This window comes from Puma concolor, chromosome E2, assembly GCF_028749965.1.
Source record: "Puma concolor isolate L17-30 chromosome E2, mPumCon1.1.hap2, whole genome shotgun sequence".
In the NCBI taxonomy this organism is placed as follows: Eukaryota; Metazoa; Chordata; class Mammalia; order Carnivora; family Felidae; genus Puma; species Puma concolor.
Genome location: NC_141681.1, coordinates 509,265 through 525,897, shown reverse-complemented (window position 1 = coordinate 525,897; position 16,633 = coordinate 509,265). Strand labels below are relative to the sequence as shown.

The window sequence follows — 16,633 nt, the reverse complement described above, 5'->3', positions numbered from 1 at the left end:
AAGGGGCACATGCATGATCCCCTCCTGTGCCAAGGTGTGAGAAAGAACATGAGTGACACCCCTCCATCGCAGAGACAGTGGCGCAATGGTGACCCCCTCCCTTGATGTGGGAGGGCGCATGTGTTAACCCCCTCCTGTCCAAAGGGGGGGGAAAGCTAATGCTTGAAAACCCTTCATACCCAGGGTAGAGGAAGTACTACCTAAGCCTTACCCTACCCCTTATGTCAGTGCCAACCCTAACACTTACCTTAAGAGATGTGTTTCTTCATCTGTGAAAGTGAAAGAACCATTCATGAAATATTACATTTAATAGTGACATCACTACTCTCTCCCTAAAAGGTGGCACTGTGCATGGTTGACCATCTCACACACCAACCAGGGGCAAGGCAGAATCCTGAACCACCTCTGGCGTCAAGTGGGGTGGGGCACATGTTTGAACACCCTCCAATGCTGAGGGGCTTTATGTGCATGTGTGAACACCCTTCCCACCGAGGTGACTGGGGCCAAGCATGAACACTGTCCCTTGCTGAGGGAGGGTTGTGTGCCTGTACAAATGGTCTGCCTCACAGAGCGGGGGTTGTGGGCATGCCTGAACCCCCTTTGGCAAGGAGGGGGGGGCTCTGCACATGCGTGAACACCATCCTGGCGAGGGGAGTGGGGAGCATACGTCAACGCCCTCTCTGGCCGCGTTTCTTCAGCTGTGTTTCTTCAGCTGTGAAAGTGAAAAGAACCATTCATGAAACATCACATTCAATAGTGACATCAGTACTTCCTCCCTGAGGGGTGGTGCTGTGCATGGGTGACCGACTCACATGCTGACAGGGGGCCAGGCGGAAGCCTGAACCACCTTCTGTGCTAAGTGGGGCAGGGCGCATGCACCAACGACCTCCCTGGCTGAGGTGGTGGTTCTGTGCATGCCTGAACACCCTTCCTTGCCCAGGGGAAGGGGGCGCATGTGCAAATGCCTTTCCTCATTGAGGGGAGCTGTGTGCAAGCGTGAACATACACCAGTAAGGGGGGCTGTGCGCACGCATGCCTGTACAGCCTCCTGTGGTAGTGGGTAAGGAGCATGCATGCATGCTCTCCCTCACTGATGGGGATTGTGCTCATGTGGAAACGCCCTACCTCTTGGAGTAGGAGTTTTGTGCATGTGTGAACACTCTTCCGCCAGTAGGGAGAGCTGTGCACATGTGTGAACAGCACCCAGTGGTATGGGACGGGGCCAACGTGCGAATGGCATCCCTCCCCTAGCCGGGGTTGTTCAGAAGTGTGAACACACTTCCGCCACAATGGGGGCTGTGCACATCTATGAACACCCTCCAGCGCTGAGGGGGTAAGGTGCATAGGTCAACACCCTCCCGTGCCAAAATGGGTATGGGGCACATGCTTGAACCATTCCCTTGCTGAGGGATGCATGGCACATATGTGAATGCCCTCCTTCATGGAGGGGTTGTTGTGCGCATGCATGAATACCGTCCCTCACTGACTGGTGGCTGTGCGCATGCATGAACACACTCCCGGGCAGAGGGGGCGGGGCAGATGCGTGAATATTCCCCCATGCCGACGTGTCACGTCACATAGGTCAACACCTTCCCATGCCAAAGTGGGGGGATGGTGCACATGGGTGAACGCCCTTCCACCAGGACGGGGGCCTTACACACATGAGAACAAACTCCCGCACTAATGGGGCAGTGTGCGTGCACAAACGCCCTCCGTCGCCAAGGAGGGTTGTGCGTGAGAACACCCTTCTACACGGAGGGAGGGCTGTGCCCATCTGTGCCGGGGGGGGGGGGCAGGGAGTTTTAGTGAAACACCTCTCGTGCAGAGATGGGGAGCAAGCATGACCTAACCCTTACCCTAAAGCCTAAATGTAATGCTAACCCTAACCCTTACCTTAAGTGATGCATGCTTCTTCAGCTGTGAAAGTGAAAAGAATCATTGATCAAAGGTGACATTTAAAAATGGCAACAGTACTCCCTTTCCGAGGGGTGGCACTGTTCATGGGTGACACCCTCCATCACTGAGGGGATGAGGAGCATGTGTGAACCACCTCCCATGCTGAGGAAGACAGGGCACATGTGTCAACACCCTTCCTCACCTTGGGACGGGTGGTGCAAATGTGAGAATGCGTGAATGCACTTCCAAGCTGAAGAGGATGGGGCACATGTGTGAACACCCTCCCATGCTGAAGGGGGAGGGACACATGCATGAATATTCTCCCACACTGAGGGGCGGTGCTATTGTGTGAATACACTCTAGAGATGAGGGGGTGGGTGTGGAAGCATGACCTAACCCTTACCCTAACCATTAATGGTAAAGCTAACCCAGACCCTTACCTTAAGAGTTGTCTGCTACTTCAGCTGTGAAATTGAAAAGAACCATTCATGAAACGTCACATTTAATAATGGCATAACTATTCCCTCATTGAAGGGTAGCGCTTTGCATGGGTGACCTCCTCCTACACCAAGGTGGGGCTGTGCACATGCGTAAAAGCCCTCCCTGCTGAGGTGAGCAAGACACATGCATGAACCATCTCCCATGCAGAGGTGGGGTGTGCCCATGAGTGAACACCCTCCCGACCCGACAGGTGGTCATGCACATATGTGAACAATCTGTCCCGAAGGGGGGATCTACGCATGTGTGAAAGTCCTCCCCAGCGGAAGTGGAGTGGAGCACGTGCTTCAATATTTTACCACTCTCAGGGGTTAGGGTGAAAGGGTGAACACTCTCCCTTGCTCAGGATAGTAGGGTGATGTGTGAAGTCTTCCCATGCTGAGGGGGGAGAGCAAGCATGACCTAGCCCTTATCTTAACCCCTAACTGTAATGCTAACCCTACCCCTGACCTTAAGAGATGCATGCTTCTTCAGCTGTGAAAGTGAAAACAGCCGTCCATGAAACGTCAGATTTAATAGTGGCATCACTACTCCCTTGCTGACTAGTGGTGCTGTGCACAGGTGACCCCCTCCAGAGCCTGAGGGGGGAGGGCACATGCGTGAACCCCCTCCCACACTGGGGGGCAGGTTCATGCACATACCTGAACACCTTCCCAAGCCAAGGGGGCACTGTGCTCATGGGTGAACACCTCCTGAGCCAAGGAGGGCATGGTGCATGGACAAATGCCCTCCCTCGCCAAGCGTTGTGGTGTCCATGCATGAACACCCTTGCACACGAGATGGGTGGAGGCGCATACATCAACATCCCCCCCGCTGAAGGGGACTGGTGCCTACTGGTGAACACACTCCTGAGATGAGGGGGGGGAGTGGCTCATGTGTGAACGCCCTCCCACTCCAAGGGAGGGTGCAGGCATGGCCTATCCCTTACCCTAACCATGAACGGCAATCCTAACCATAACACTTACCTTAAGAAATGCCTGCTTCTTCAGCTGTGAAAGTGAAAAGAGCCATTCATAAAACAACACATTAAGTAGTGGCATCACTACTCCCTTGTGGAGAGGAGGCAGGCTGCATGCCTGAACACCCTTCCGCAAGGAGGGTGGCGGGGGTCAGGTGTGACGTTCCTCCCTTGCCAAAACGGGAGGTGCAAGCATGACCTAACCCTTACCCTAATCCTCAGGGTAATCCAAACCCTAACCCTCATCATAAGAGATGCTGCTTCTTCAGCCATGAAAGTGAAAAGACTCATTCATGAAACGTCAGATTTAATAGTGGCAACACTACTCCCTTGGTGTCTCTTTCAATTGGTGAAATGGACCTTCCCGTGAAGAGGCAAGAACAGGACAAGACCCTATGGAGCTTTAATTCACTGGCCTACAGAGACAACATCAATACAGTCAATAGGGACAACACATCTCCCCATGGGCCAACAATTTAGGTTGGGGTCACCTCAGGGAATAATATCCCCTCTGAGGGATTTAGATGTACACTTACCAGTCAAAAGTACAACCTCACTTATTGATCCAAAATACATGAACAACACCTTAGGTTTGATACATGTACCCTGCTGGAGTTTCCTTTTGGGGGTGGGTGATTATTGTCTCCACATTCGGTGCAGGGTTATGAAATGGTGGTGGTGGGTGTTTTCTCCTCTTCCATAAAGAGTTCCAAGGCGACCATTTGTGGGAGCCAAGCGGTAGTTGGTCTGCTCCTGAATCCCTGTGGGCTTCGGGTTCCCTGCTGGGCATCATAGCAGCGGCCTAGTGGAAACATGAGAGATGTCAGAAGACACTCAGGTAACCAAAGATGCGAATGAAGAACCTCCTGAAATACCATCAGAAGACTATGGGACACTGCTACCATCCACAGTTACAGTCCAATTTCCTAGAGCATGTGGGATGCTCTAGAGGAATGCAGTGTCACAGTGGATGAGAGGCGTCCGGCTGGTAGAAGAAATGCTGCGCATCCCCGATGCTGGCTGGGGAAATATCGTATACGTTGTCAGCTATGCCAAAGATAACAACAGAACAATGAACGAGACAGACGCCTGCTTCTTCAGCAATGAAAGTGAAAAGAGCCATCCAGGAAATATCGGATTGAAAATGATTTTAGGTACATTAATTTTTGAAAGACACAAAGAACACAAGTGGGGCATAGGCAGAGAGAGAGAGAGAGATAGTATCTGAAGCAGGCTCCAGATTCAGAGCCATCAGCACAGAAGCTACCCAGGTCTCAAAACCAGAAACCGAGAGACCATGACCCAAGACGAAGTGGGACGCTGAACCCAGAGACATCCAGGTGCCAAGGAAAAAATCTGAATTAAAAGGACTATCACTGCCATGTCGCGGATAAAGGGAGGCAGAATGGGACACATTCGTGAAGCCATCCCACACCAAGGGGGATTGCACCATGCGCTAAACCTTAACTGACACCTAACATTAATCCTAAACATAAACCTTACCTTAAGAAACGCCCACTTTTTCAGTTCTGAAAGTGAAAAAGATATCCATGATTTAATACTGGCATCAGTATCAGATTTAATACTGGCATTAGTGATCCAAATATAAGGAGCGGTGAGGCTCATGAGTGACACCATCGCACGCAGTGGGTGTGGAGGGTCGCATGTGTGAACACACCCCATGCACCAAAAAGGATTGGGTGGTATGTGAAATCCAAACATACCGAGAGAGTGTGGGGTGATGGTGTGAAAAACTCCAGAGCAAAGCTGGAATGGGCGATGCAAGAAAAACCTGCAGTGGAGAGAGACTGGGGAGATAGCAAGAACACAATCCATCAAACAAGGAGGGCGTTGTCCACGCATGAACACCTTCCCGCTCAAAGTGCGGGTGCAAGCATGACCTACTCCTTGCCGAACTCCTAACCCTATCACTAAACAAAATCCCACCACCTAAACCTAACACCTAACCCTAACCATAACCCTAATGCTAAATCCTGCCCCCACCCTTCCCCTAACCCTAGCCCTACCTCTAACTATCCGTAAACGTAAATATAACCCGAACGAACCCTAACCTTACCCTAACCCTCTAACCCTAAGCTTCTAACTCTAACCCTAAAACCCTCATCCTAACTGTCTAACTCTACCCGCTAAATCTAAAACTATAAACTTATGGCCTTCTCACATAGGGATCCATATTGAAAAACTGACAATAGCACACACACCGGGACCAGAAATGGTTCATGAACACTCAGCATGGAATGTGGACATCACAGTGTATTTCCAAAGCGCGGCTGCAGCTGCACAAGAGGATTCCTGAGGCCTAACCAATGGGTGGCCCATACAGTTGTCCGGCCTTGGAACCAAAAGACTAATCCTGACCAGCACCCTCCTTTGTGTACTCCCTTCTGACCTTTGGGGAGACAACTGCTCTGCTGTGGTTTCAGTGCCTGGACCCTCCTGGGACCTAACCCTAATGCTAACCAGGACCGTATGCTAACCCTCACCTAACCTAACCCTATCACTCACACTAGACACATCTATCTACACCAGACCAGATACAGTTGTCTGTCCTTAGAACCCAAAGATTAATCCTGACCCGCCGCCTTGGTTGTGCACACCACTCAGTCATTTGTGGAGGCAACTGCACTGCTGTGGGTTCAGTGAATGGAGCCTTGGGAACGAAGAAAACCCTAACCGTACCCCTAACCATAACCCTCAACCTAATCGTAACCCTAATTCTAATCCTAACCCTACACTTGAGCCACACCCTCGCATGGGATCTCAGGTCAGCCCTTGAGGGATACCACTAGACTGGAGTTGCTTCGGCCCTGGTGACTTCCCTGCACCGAACCCTAACCCTGGCTAAGGCTCCTTCCCCATGGGGACCCAATTCACAGTCTGACATCAGCACGCACATGGAATCGAGAAGCGGTGCAGGAATACTTGGAGTGGAATGTGGAACATCATCATGTCATTTCAAAACCCTGGCTGCCACTGCACTCGAGGATTCAACAGGCGTAACTGAAGAGTGCCCGATACAATCGTCTGGCCTTGGAAACCAAAGACTATTCCTGACTGGCAGCCTCCGTTGTGCACTCCGCTCAACCCTTCCGGGAGACGACTGCACTGCTGTGGGTTCAGCGCCTGGAGACTCCTGGGACCTAACTCTAAACCTAACCGTAACCCTAACAATAACCCTCAACCTAAATCTAACAGTTTCTATCACACTAGACCCACCTATCTACACCAGACCTTATAGAGTTGTCTGTCCTTGGAACCCAAAGACTAATTCTGATGAGCAGCCTCCATTGTGCACTGACTCAGCCCTTCGGGGAGACAATTGCACTGCTGTGGGTACAGCGCCTGGATCCTTCTTTGACCTACCCTAACCATAACCATAACCCTGAGCATAACCCTCAATCTCACCTGACCATATATCTCACAATACCTCTACACCAGACCCACACCAGCGCATGTGCCCTCACTTCAGCCCTCGAGGGAGATCACGAGACTGGAATCCTTTGGCCCTGGCCACATCCCTGCACTGAACCCTAATCCTAGCTAAAACTCACTCCCCATGGGTACCCAATTACAATGTCTGACAACAGAATGCACATGGGGTCAAGAAGCAGTGCAGGGTCACTCGGCGTGGAACATGGAACATCACCATATCATTTCCAAAGCCCGGCTGCTGCTGCATAAGAGGATTCCTGAGGTCTCCCCCAAAGAGTGTCCAATACACTTGTCCAGCCTTGGAACCCAAAGACTAATCTTGACCGGCAGCCTCCGTTGTGCCCGAGAGCATTCCTGAGGCTTACCCGAAGAGTGCCAGAAAGAGTTGTCTGGCCTGGCAACCGAAAGACTAACCCTGACCCGCAGCATCCATTGTGTACTCCAGTCAGCACTTCGGGGAGACCACTGCACTGCTGTGGGTTCAGCATCTGGAGCCTCCTGGGACCTAACCCCAACCCTAACCAGAACCCTGACCCTAGCACTCAACCTAAACCTAAACCTATCTCTCACACTAACTCTATACCAGACCCATACCCTCGCAAGGTTTCTCACTTCAGCCCTCCATGAAATTCACAAGACTGGAGTCACTCTGCTCTGGTGATGTCCCTGCACTGAACCCTAACCCTACCTAAGTCTCCTTCCTCATGGCAACCCAATTCCAATGACTGACAACAGCACACTCATGGTGTAAATCACTCGGCTTGGAACCTGGAACATCACCATGTCATTTCCAAAGCTCAGAGGGAGCTGCACAAGGGAGCTGCTGAGGCCCAACTAAGGAGTGTCCTACACCCAAGGAGGGCCTTGACACCCTAAGACTAAGAAGGAATGGCACCATCCTTTGCGCCCTCCACTCAACCCTCTAGGAGAACACTGCACTACTTAGGATTCTGCACTTAAGCGCCTCCTGGAACCTACCCCTAACCCTCACCATGACCCTCGCCGTATTCCTCAACCGAAACCTCACCCCAATTCTAACATTAACCCTACACCTGACCTGCTACCGCGCATGGCCCTCATTCATACTCAATGGAGATAAATGGACTGTTGTTGCTTCGGCCTTGCTTATGTCCCTGGATCTAATTGTAATCCTACCTATGTCTCTATCCCGATGGGGATCCAATTCCTAATGCAGAGAATATCACGCACCTGTGGCCCAGAAGCGGTGCAGGATTACTCCACATGGAGTGTGGACCACCACCATGTCATGTCCAAATAGCAGAGGGAGGTACCAAAGTGCTTGCTGAGGCCCAAAAGTGGCCCACATGCAAGGCTGGCACTGGTAACCAAAGACTAAACCTGACCATCACCCTCCCATGTGCCCTCCACTGAGCCCTCCCAGGAGACCACTGCACTGCATGGGGTTCATCACCTGGGGACTCCTTGGAGCTATCCCTCATCCTAATCATGACCCACTCCATACTCCTCAATCGGAACCTCACCCTATGTCTAACGCTAACCCTACACGTGACCCGCATCCATGCATGAGCCCTCATTCAGCCCTCCATGGAGGTAAAGGGATTGTTGTTTCTTCAGCCTTGCTTACGTCCCGTCCCTGGATCAAACCCTTGCCCTAGCTATGGCTCATTCCCAATGGGGACCCAATTCCTAACTTGGAGAAAACCACGTACATGGGGCCCAGATGTGGTGCAGGCTTACTTGGCATGGAACGGGGAACATCACCATACCATCTTCTAAGCCCAGAGGGACCTGCACAAGGGGGTTGCTGAGGACCAACCGAAGAGTGGCCCACACAAGAGGCTGGCCTTGGCACCCAAAGAATAAACATGACCGGCACCCTCCCATGCGCCCTCCTCTTGGTCCCCCAGGGAAACAACTGCACTGCCTTGGATTCAGCACCTTGGGCCTCCTGGAACCTAGCCCTAACCCCAACCGTGACCTTCCCCATACTCCCCAACCTATACCTCACCCCAACGCTAATGCTAACCCTACACCTGACCCTCACCCGTGCATTGGCCCTCATACAGGCTCTCATGGAGATAACGGGACCAGTGTCTCTTCAGCCCTGCTTATGTCCCTGGACAGAACCTCACCCTATCCGTGGTTCTCTCCCCATGGGTATCCAGGTCCTAATTCTGAAACACCACGCATATAGGTCAAAACCCCTACAGTATTACTCGGTATGGAATTGGAGCATCATCATTTCGTTTCCATTGCTGGGATGGAGCTGCCCTAGGAGGCTACTGAGACCCAATGAATAGTGGCACACACGGGAGGCTGGCCTTGAAACACAAAGAATAAGTCTGAACTGAAGGCTCCCATGCAGCCACCACTCAGCCTTCCGTGGAGACCACTGTGATGCTAGGGGTTCACTGCCTGGAATTTCTTGGGCCCTAACCCTAACACTAACCGTGACCCTCACCATGCCCTGAACCTCAAACTCATTCCTACACTAACGTTAACCCTACAACTGACCCTCACCTGCACACTGGCTATCATTCATCACCCCATGGAGGTAAGTGGAATGGGGTAGGTTTGGCCCTCCTTATGGCCCTGGTCTGAAATCCAACTCTATCTAAAGCTCTCTCCAGATGGTGACCCGATTCTTAAGTCTGAGGATACCTCCCTTCCAGAAGAAGAGGCAGATTCCTCGGCATGGAACGTGGAATATCACCATGTAATATCCAAAGCCCAGATGTTTCTTCAGAAGCGGTTCCTGAGGCTCAACCAAAGTGTGGCCCACAAGGGAGGCTCACTCTGGCTCTCAAAGACTAAGCATGACCTACACCCTCCCATGTGCTCACCACTGAACCCTCCAGGAAGACCTGCACTGCTGGTGCTTCAGCTTCTGGAGGACCTGGGACAAAACCTAACCATTATATTGACCAGAACCATACACATCATCCTCAACCTCACCCCAACTCTAAAGGTAACGCTACACCTGACCTGCACCCCTGCATGGGTGCCAATTCAGCCCTCCATGTAGATAATGGGACTGGTGTTGCTTCGGCCCTGCTTATGTCCCTGGACCGAATCCTGACCCTAGCTATGGCTCTCCCCCAAAGGGGATCTAGTTCCTAACTCTGAGAACACCATGCACATAGGGTCCAAACCCCTGAAGTATTCTTCAGATGGAATTGGAACATCATCATTTCATTTGCACTGCTGGGACGGAGCTGCACAAGGAGGTTGCTGAGGCCCAACTGAAGAGTGTCACACATAGGATGCTGCCCTGGCATGCAAAGACTTAGTCTGAACTGTAGACTTCCATGCAGCTTCCACTCAGCCCTCTGTGGAGACCACTGCACTGCTAGGCGTTCTGCCTGGAACCTCCTGGAATCTAACCCTAACACTAAACTTGACCCTCACCATACACCTCAACCTAAACTTCACACCAACTCTAACGCTAACCCTACACATGACCCACACCCAAACATGGGCCCTATGGAGTCCTCCAGAATGATCACGGACTCATGTGGATTTGGACCTATCTACATCCCTGGGCTGGTACCTAAGCCTAGTAATGGCTATCTCCCATTGAGGAACAAATTCCTAAGTCTCAGTCACCATGCATATGGGGCCCAGAAGCGCTGCAGCGTTACTCGCATGGAACGTGGAACATCGACAGGTAATTTCCAAAGCCCAGGGGAAGCTGCAAAAAGGGTTTGCTGAGGCCCATCCGAAGATTGCCCCACAACTGATGCTGGCTTCGGCACCCAAAGACTAAGCCTGAGTGGCAACCTACCATTTGCCCTCCACTGATTCCTCCAGTGAGACCACTGGACTGCTTGGGGTACAGCACCTCGTACCTCCTGGAACCTAACCCAACTGTAAACGTGACCATCAACATACTCCTCAACCTCAACCTCACCCCAACTCTAAGGCTTCACCTGACACCCTACACCTGACCCTCACCTGCGCATGGGCCCTCATTCAAACCTCCATGTAGGTAATGGGATTGCTGTTGCTTTGGCCTTGCTTACCTCCCTGGACCGAACCCTAACCCTAGTTGTGGCTGAATCCCGATGGGGATCCAATGCCTAACTCTGAGAGACCACACACATGGGGCCAAAAGCTTTGCAGGATTCCTCGGCATGGATCTTGTAGCAAATCGTGTCATTTCCATTACCCACAAGGAGCTGCACAAGGGGGTTCCTGAGGCACAACTGAAGAGTGACTCATACGAGAGGCTTGATCGGGCACTCAAAGACAAAGCCTGATCAGCACAATCCCATGTGAGATACACTCAGCCCTTCTGGGAGACCACATCCTTCCTGGGGTTGTTGCGCCTAGAGCCTCGAGAGACCTAACAATAACCATGACCTTCAAAGTACCCCTCAACCTAAACATCACCCCTATTCTAAACATAACCTACAACCGACCCGCACCCTCGCAGGGACCCTCACTTCAGCCCTCCAGGGAGATCACGGGACTGCTGTCACTTTGGCCTTGCTTACATCCCTGGACCGAACCCGAACTCCATTTTAGGCTGTCTCCCCATGGTGACCCAATACTTACTTCTGTGCAAACCACACACGTGGGGTTCAGAAGAAGAGCCAGATTCCTCGGCATGGAACGTGGAACATGACCAGGTAATTTCCAAAGCCCAGAGGGAGCTGCACAAGGGGGTTGCTGAGGCCCAACCAAAGTGTGGTCCATATCCGAGGCTGGCCCTAGCCCCTAAAGACTAAGCCTGGCCGGCACCCTCCAATGCGACCTCCCTCAGCCCTCCAGGGAGGTCACTGCACTGCTTGGGTTTCAGCACCTAGGGCCTCCTGGACCCTAACCCTAACCATGACCCTTGCAGTACTCCTCAACCTAAACCTCACTCCAACTCTAACACTAATCCTACACCAGACCTTCACGTGCGCATGGTCCCTCGTCCAACACCCCATGTAGATAATGTGAGTAGTGTTGCTTCAGCACTGCTGATGGCCCTGAAGCAAATCCTAACTCAAACTAAGGCTCTCTCCTGATGGTCACCCAATTCTTTAGTCTGAGGATGCCACAAATATGGAGTACAAAGGAGGAGGAGTATTACTCGGCGTGGAATGTGGAATATCACCATGTAATATCCAAAGCCCAGATGTTGCTGCAGAAGTGGTTGCTGAGGCTCAATCAAAGAATGGCCCATGATGGAGGCTTGCCCTGGCAAACAAAGACTAAGCATGATGGACAACCTGCAATATGCCCTCTACTGAGCCCTCCGGGAAGCTCACTGCATTGCTGTTGATTTATCGCTTGGAGCCACCTAGGACTTAACCCCAAACCCAATAATGAACATAACTATACACACCAACCTCACCATGAACATAACTATGAACAGAACTATAACAATGAACATAACTATACACATCAACTTCACCAACTCTAACTGTAACCCTACATCTGACCTGCACCTGTGCATGCACCCTATTCAGCCCTCCATGTAGCTCAAGGGACTGGTGTCACTTCAGCCATGCTTATGTCGCTGGAACATACCCTAACCCTAGTGATGGCTCTCTCCCAATGGGGATCGAGTTCCGAATTCTGAGAAGACCACGCCCATAGGGCCCAGACCCCTGTAGTATTATTCGGTATGGAATTGGAACATCATCATGTCGATTCCACTGCCGGCGTGGAGTTGCACAAGGAGGGTGCTGAGGCCCAACTGAAGAGTGGCACACATGGGAGGCTGGCTCTGGGATGGAAAGATGAAGCCTGAACTAGAGGCTTTCATGCAGTCTCCATTCAACCCTATGTGGAGACCACTGCACTGCTAGGGGTTCAATGCCTAGAACCTCCTGGGACCTAAACCTAACAGTAACCTTGACCCGCACCATACCCCTCAGCCTAAAGTTCACACCAACTCTTCCCATAATCCTAAACCTTACACGCATTAGTGCATGGGCCCTCACTTCAGCCTTCCAGGGTGATCACAGGTCTCCTGTCCATTCAGCCCTATTTAAGTCCCTGGCCCAAACCCAAACACTAGCTAAGACACTCTCTCTCTCTCTCTCTCTCTCTCTCTCTCTCTCGATGAGGACAAAATTCCTAAATCTGATATGACCACACACACATGGGGCCAGAAGTGGTACAGCGTTACTTTCCATGGAAAGTGTCCTGAAGGGCACAGATGCTCCGAGTACCTGAAGGCACGCCCCATGCCTGAAGCCGCTCCCCATACCTGAAGGCTCTCCCCGTGCCTGAAGACAAGCTCCGTGCCTGAAGGCAAGCCCCTTGCCTGAAGCCGCTCCCTTTGCCTGAAGGCATGCCCCCTGCCTAAAGACAAGCCCCTTACCTGAAGGCAAGCCCCTTGCCTAAACCATGCCCCGAGCATGAAGCCATGTCCCATGCCTGTAGGCAGGTCCAATGCCTGCAGGCTCGCCCCTTGCCTAAAGGCTCGCCCCTTGCTTGAAGGCTCCCCCTGCCTGAAGGCTCGCCCCATGCCTGATGGCTCGCCCCTTGCCTGAAGGGTTAGGCATGCCCAGTGCCTGAGGGCATACCCAGTGACTGAAGTCAGTCACTTCCAATGTCTGAAGTCATGCCCAGTGAATGAAGTCACTCCCAAAGTCAATCCCAGGGAATGAAGTCAAAGCCACTCCCAGTGACTGAAGACAAAGTCACTCCCAGTGAAGGAAGTCATCCCAAAGTCACTCCCAGTGACGGAAGTCTCTCCCGAAGTCACTCCCAGTGATGAAAGTCACTCCCGAAGTGATTGTCAGTGACGGAAGTCACTCCAGATATCACTCTCAGTGAGAGAAGTCACGCCCGAAGTCACTCCCAGTGAGAGAAGTCCCTCTTGAAGTCACTCCCAGTGACTGAAGTCACTCCCGAAGTCACTCCTGATGTCACTCCCAGTGACTGAAGTCAAAGTCATTCCCCGTGACTGATGTCATAGTCACTCCCAGAGACTGAATCCAAAGTCACTCTCAGGGTCTGCAGTTACTCCCAGTGACTGCAGTCGTCACTCCCAGTACCTGAAATTGGCACTCCCAGTGCCTGAAGACACTCCAGGGGAAGTACAGAGTGAGAGGGAGACACAGAATCCCAAGCAGGCTCCAGGCTCTGTGCTCTCACCACAGAGCCTCCTGGGGAAGGACAGAGAGGGAGACATAGAATCCCAAGAAACCCTTCCAGGCTCTGTACTCCCAGCACAGAAACCCCAGGCTCTGAGCTCACAGGACAGAGCCTCCAATGCCTGAAGGCACTCCCCTTGCCTGAATAACACCAGCACTCTCTAAAGGCATACCCCATGCCTGAAGGAATGCCCTGAGTCTGACTGAGCTCTCTGTGCAGGATAGGGCATTCCCTGCCTGAAAGGCACAGGCGTTCCCCTTGCCTGAATGGCACAGGACCTCCTCTTGCCTGAAGCCACGTCCCATGCCTGAAGCCATACATCATGCCTGAAGCCACTCCCTATGCCTGACTCCGCGCCCCATGCCTAAAGAGCACAGATGCTCCCCTTGCCTGAAGGCGCGCCCCTTGCATGAAGATGCTCCCTGTGCCTGAAGGCGCTCCCAGTGCCTGAAGACAAGCCGCATGGCTGAAGGTGCACCCCTTGCCTAAAGATGCTCCCTGTGCCTGAGGCCACTCCTGTTCCTGAACTACGACCCATGCCTGATAGAGCTCCACATGCCCTAGGCAAGACCACTGCCTGAAAGCAAGCCTCTTGACTGAAGCAGCGCCCCATGCATAATGCCTCGCCCAGTGCCTGAAGGCACACCCTGTGCCTGAAGGCATGTTCCATGTCTGAAGGCGCTCCCCTTGAATGAAGGGCACAGGCACTCCCTGAAGGCACATACCATGCCTGACAGCGCACCCCTCGCCAGAGGGCGCCCCGTGCCTGTAGAGCACAGGCTCCCCCCACCCCCATGCCTTAAGTCACGCCCTGTGCATGAAGCCGCTCCCTGTACCCAAAGGTGCTCCCAGTGCCTTATGACAAGCCCCATGGTTGAAGGTGCGCCACGTGCCTAAAGACGCTCCCTGTGCCTGAAGCTGCTCCATGTTCCTGAAGGCATGCCTCTTGCCTGAAACAGCTCCACGTGCCTGTACTCAAGCCCCTTGCCTGAAGGCAAGCCCCGTGCCTGAAGCCTTGCCCCATGCATGAAGCCCCGCCCAGTGCCTGAAGGCACGCCCCATGCCTGAAGGCACGCCCCATGCCTGAAGGCACGCCCCATGCCTGAAGGCACGCCCCATGCCTGAAGGCTTGCCCCATGCCTGAATTCTCACCCTGTGCCTGAAGGCTAGACCCCTGCCTGAAGGGCACAGGCATGCCCAGTGCCTGTGGACATGCCCAGTGATTGAAGTCAGTCACTCCCAATGACTGAAGTCTTGCCCAATGAATGAAGACACTCCCAAAGTCACTCCCAGTGACTAAAGTCAAAGTCACTCCCAGTAATTAAAGTTAATCCCAAAGTCACTCCCAGAGAGGGAAGTCTCTCCCGAAGTCACTCCCTTGATGGCAGTCACTGGCAAAGTCACTCCCAGAAACGGAAGTCCCTTGCAAAGTCACACCCAGTGATGGTAGTCCCTCTTGAAGTCACTCCCCGTGACAGAAGTCACTCCCGAAGTCACTCCCAGTGAGTGAAGTCACTCCTGACGTCACTCCCAGTGACTGAAGTCAAAGTCAATCCCTGTGACTGATGTCATAGTCACTCACAGTGACTGAAGTCAAAGTCACACTCAATGTCTGCCGTTACTCCTAGGGACTGTAGTCTTCACTCCCAGTGATTGAAGTCGGCACTCCCAGTGCCTGAAGGAACTGCAGGGGAAGGACACAGAGAAAAGGAGACACAGAATTCCAAGCATCCTCCAGGCTCTGTGGTCTCAGCACAGAGCCTCCCGGGGAAGGACAGAGAGAGGGAGACAGAATCCCATGAAGGCTCCAGCCCTGTGCTCGCTGCATAGAGCCTCCACTTCCTGAAGCCACTCACCACGCCTGAAGGCACTACCAGTGCCTGAAGGCACTCCCTTTGCCTGAAAAGCAGAGGTACTCTCTGAAGGCGCACCCCATGTCTGAGGGCATGCTGTGAATCTCAATGAGCATCCTGTGCATGATGGGGCATCCTTGTTGAAAGGCACATGTGCTCCCTTTACCTGAATGATACAAGAGCTCCCTGTGCCTGAAGACGTGCCCCATGCCTGAAGAAGCTCCACATGCCTGAAGGCAAGCCCCATGCCAAAAAACACTCCACTTGACTCAAGGGCACAGGAACTCCCTGAAGGTGTGCCCCATGCCTGACAGTGCACCCCTTGCTGAGGGCGCCCTGTGCCTGATGGCGAGCCCAGTGCCTGATGGCGCGCCCTGTGCCTGAAGAGCACAGAACTCCCCGTGCCTGAAGTCCCGCCCTGTGCATGAAGCCGCCTGCTGTACCTGAAGGGGCTCCCAGTGCCTGAAGACAAGCCCCATGGTGGAAGGTGCACCGCATTCCTGAAAACGCTCCCTGGTCCTGAAGGCATGCCTCTTGCCTGAAACACCTCCATGTGCCTGTAATCAAGCCCCTTGCCTGAAGGCAAGCCCCATGCCTGAAGACAAGCCCCATGCATGAAGCTCTGCCTAGTGCCTGAAGGCACACCCCTTGCCTGAAGGCAGGCCCCATGCCTGAAGGCTTGCCCCATGCCTGAATGGCACAGGCATGCCCAGTGCCTGAGGGCATGCCCAGTGACTGAAGTCAGTCACCCCCAATGACTGAGTCATGCCCAGTACATGAAGTCACTCCCAAAGTCACTCCCAGTGACTGAAGTCAAAGTCACACCCAGTGAAGGAAGTTACTCCCAAAGTCATTCCAAGTGATGGAAGCCTCTCCTGAAGTCACCCCCAGTGAC

The 16,633-nt window shown here is 52.8% G+C and overlaps 1 long non-coding RNA gene across 1 annotated transcript in view; it reads right to left on the bottom strand.

Annotated features, from left to right (window-relative positions):
* Nucleotides 1-550: 550 nt before the first annotated feature.
* LOC147573267 (uncharacterized) overlaps nt 551-16,633 on the bottom strand; it is a 39,793-nt gene continuing 23,710 nt past the window's right edge. The window contains exons 2-6 of the long non-coding RNA XR_015245121.1: nt 3,889-4,154; nt 3,360-3,383; nt 2,337-2,360; nt 1,894-1,917; nt 551-712 (exon numbers count right to left, since the gene is read on the bottom strand). This is a non-coding gene — a long non-coding RNA (uncharacterized LOC147573267). The remainder of the gene's footprint in view (nt 713-1,893; nt 1,918-2,336; nt 2,361-3,359; nt 3,384-3,888; nt 4,155-16,633) is intronic.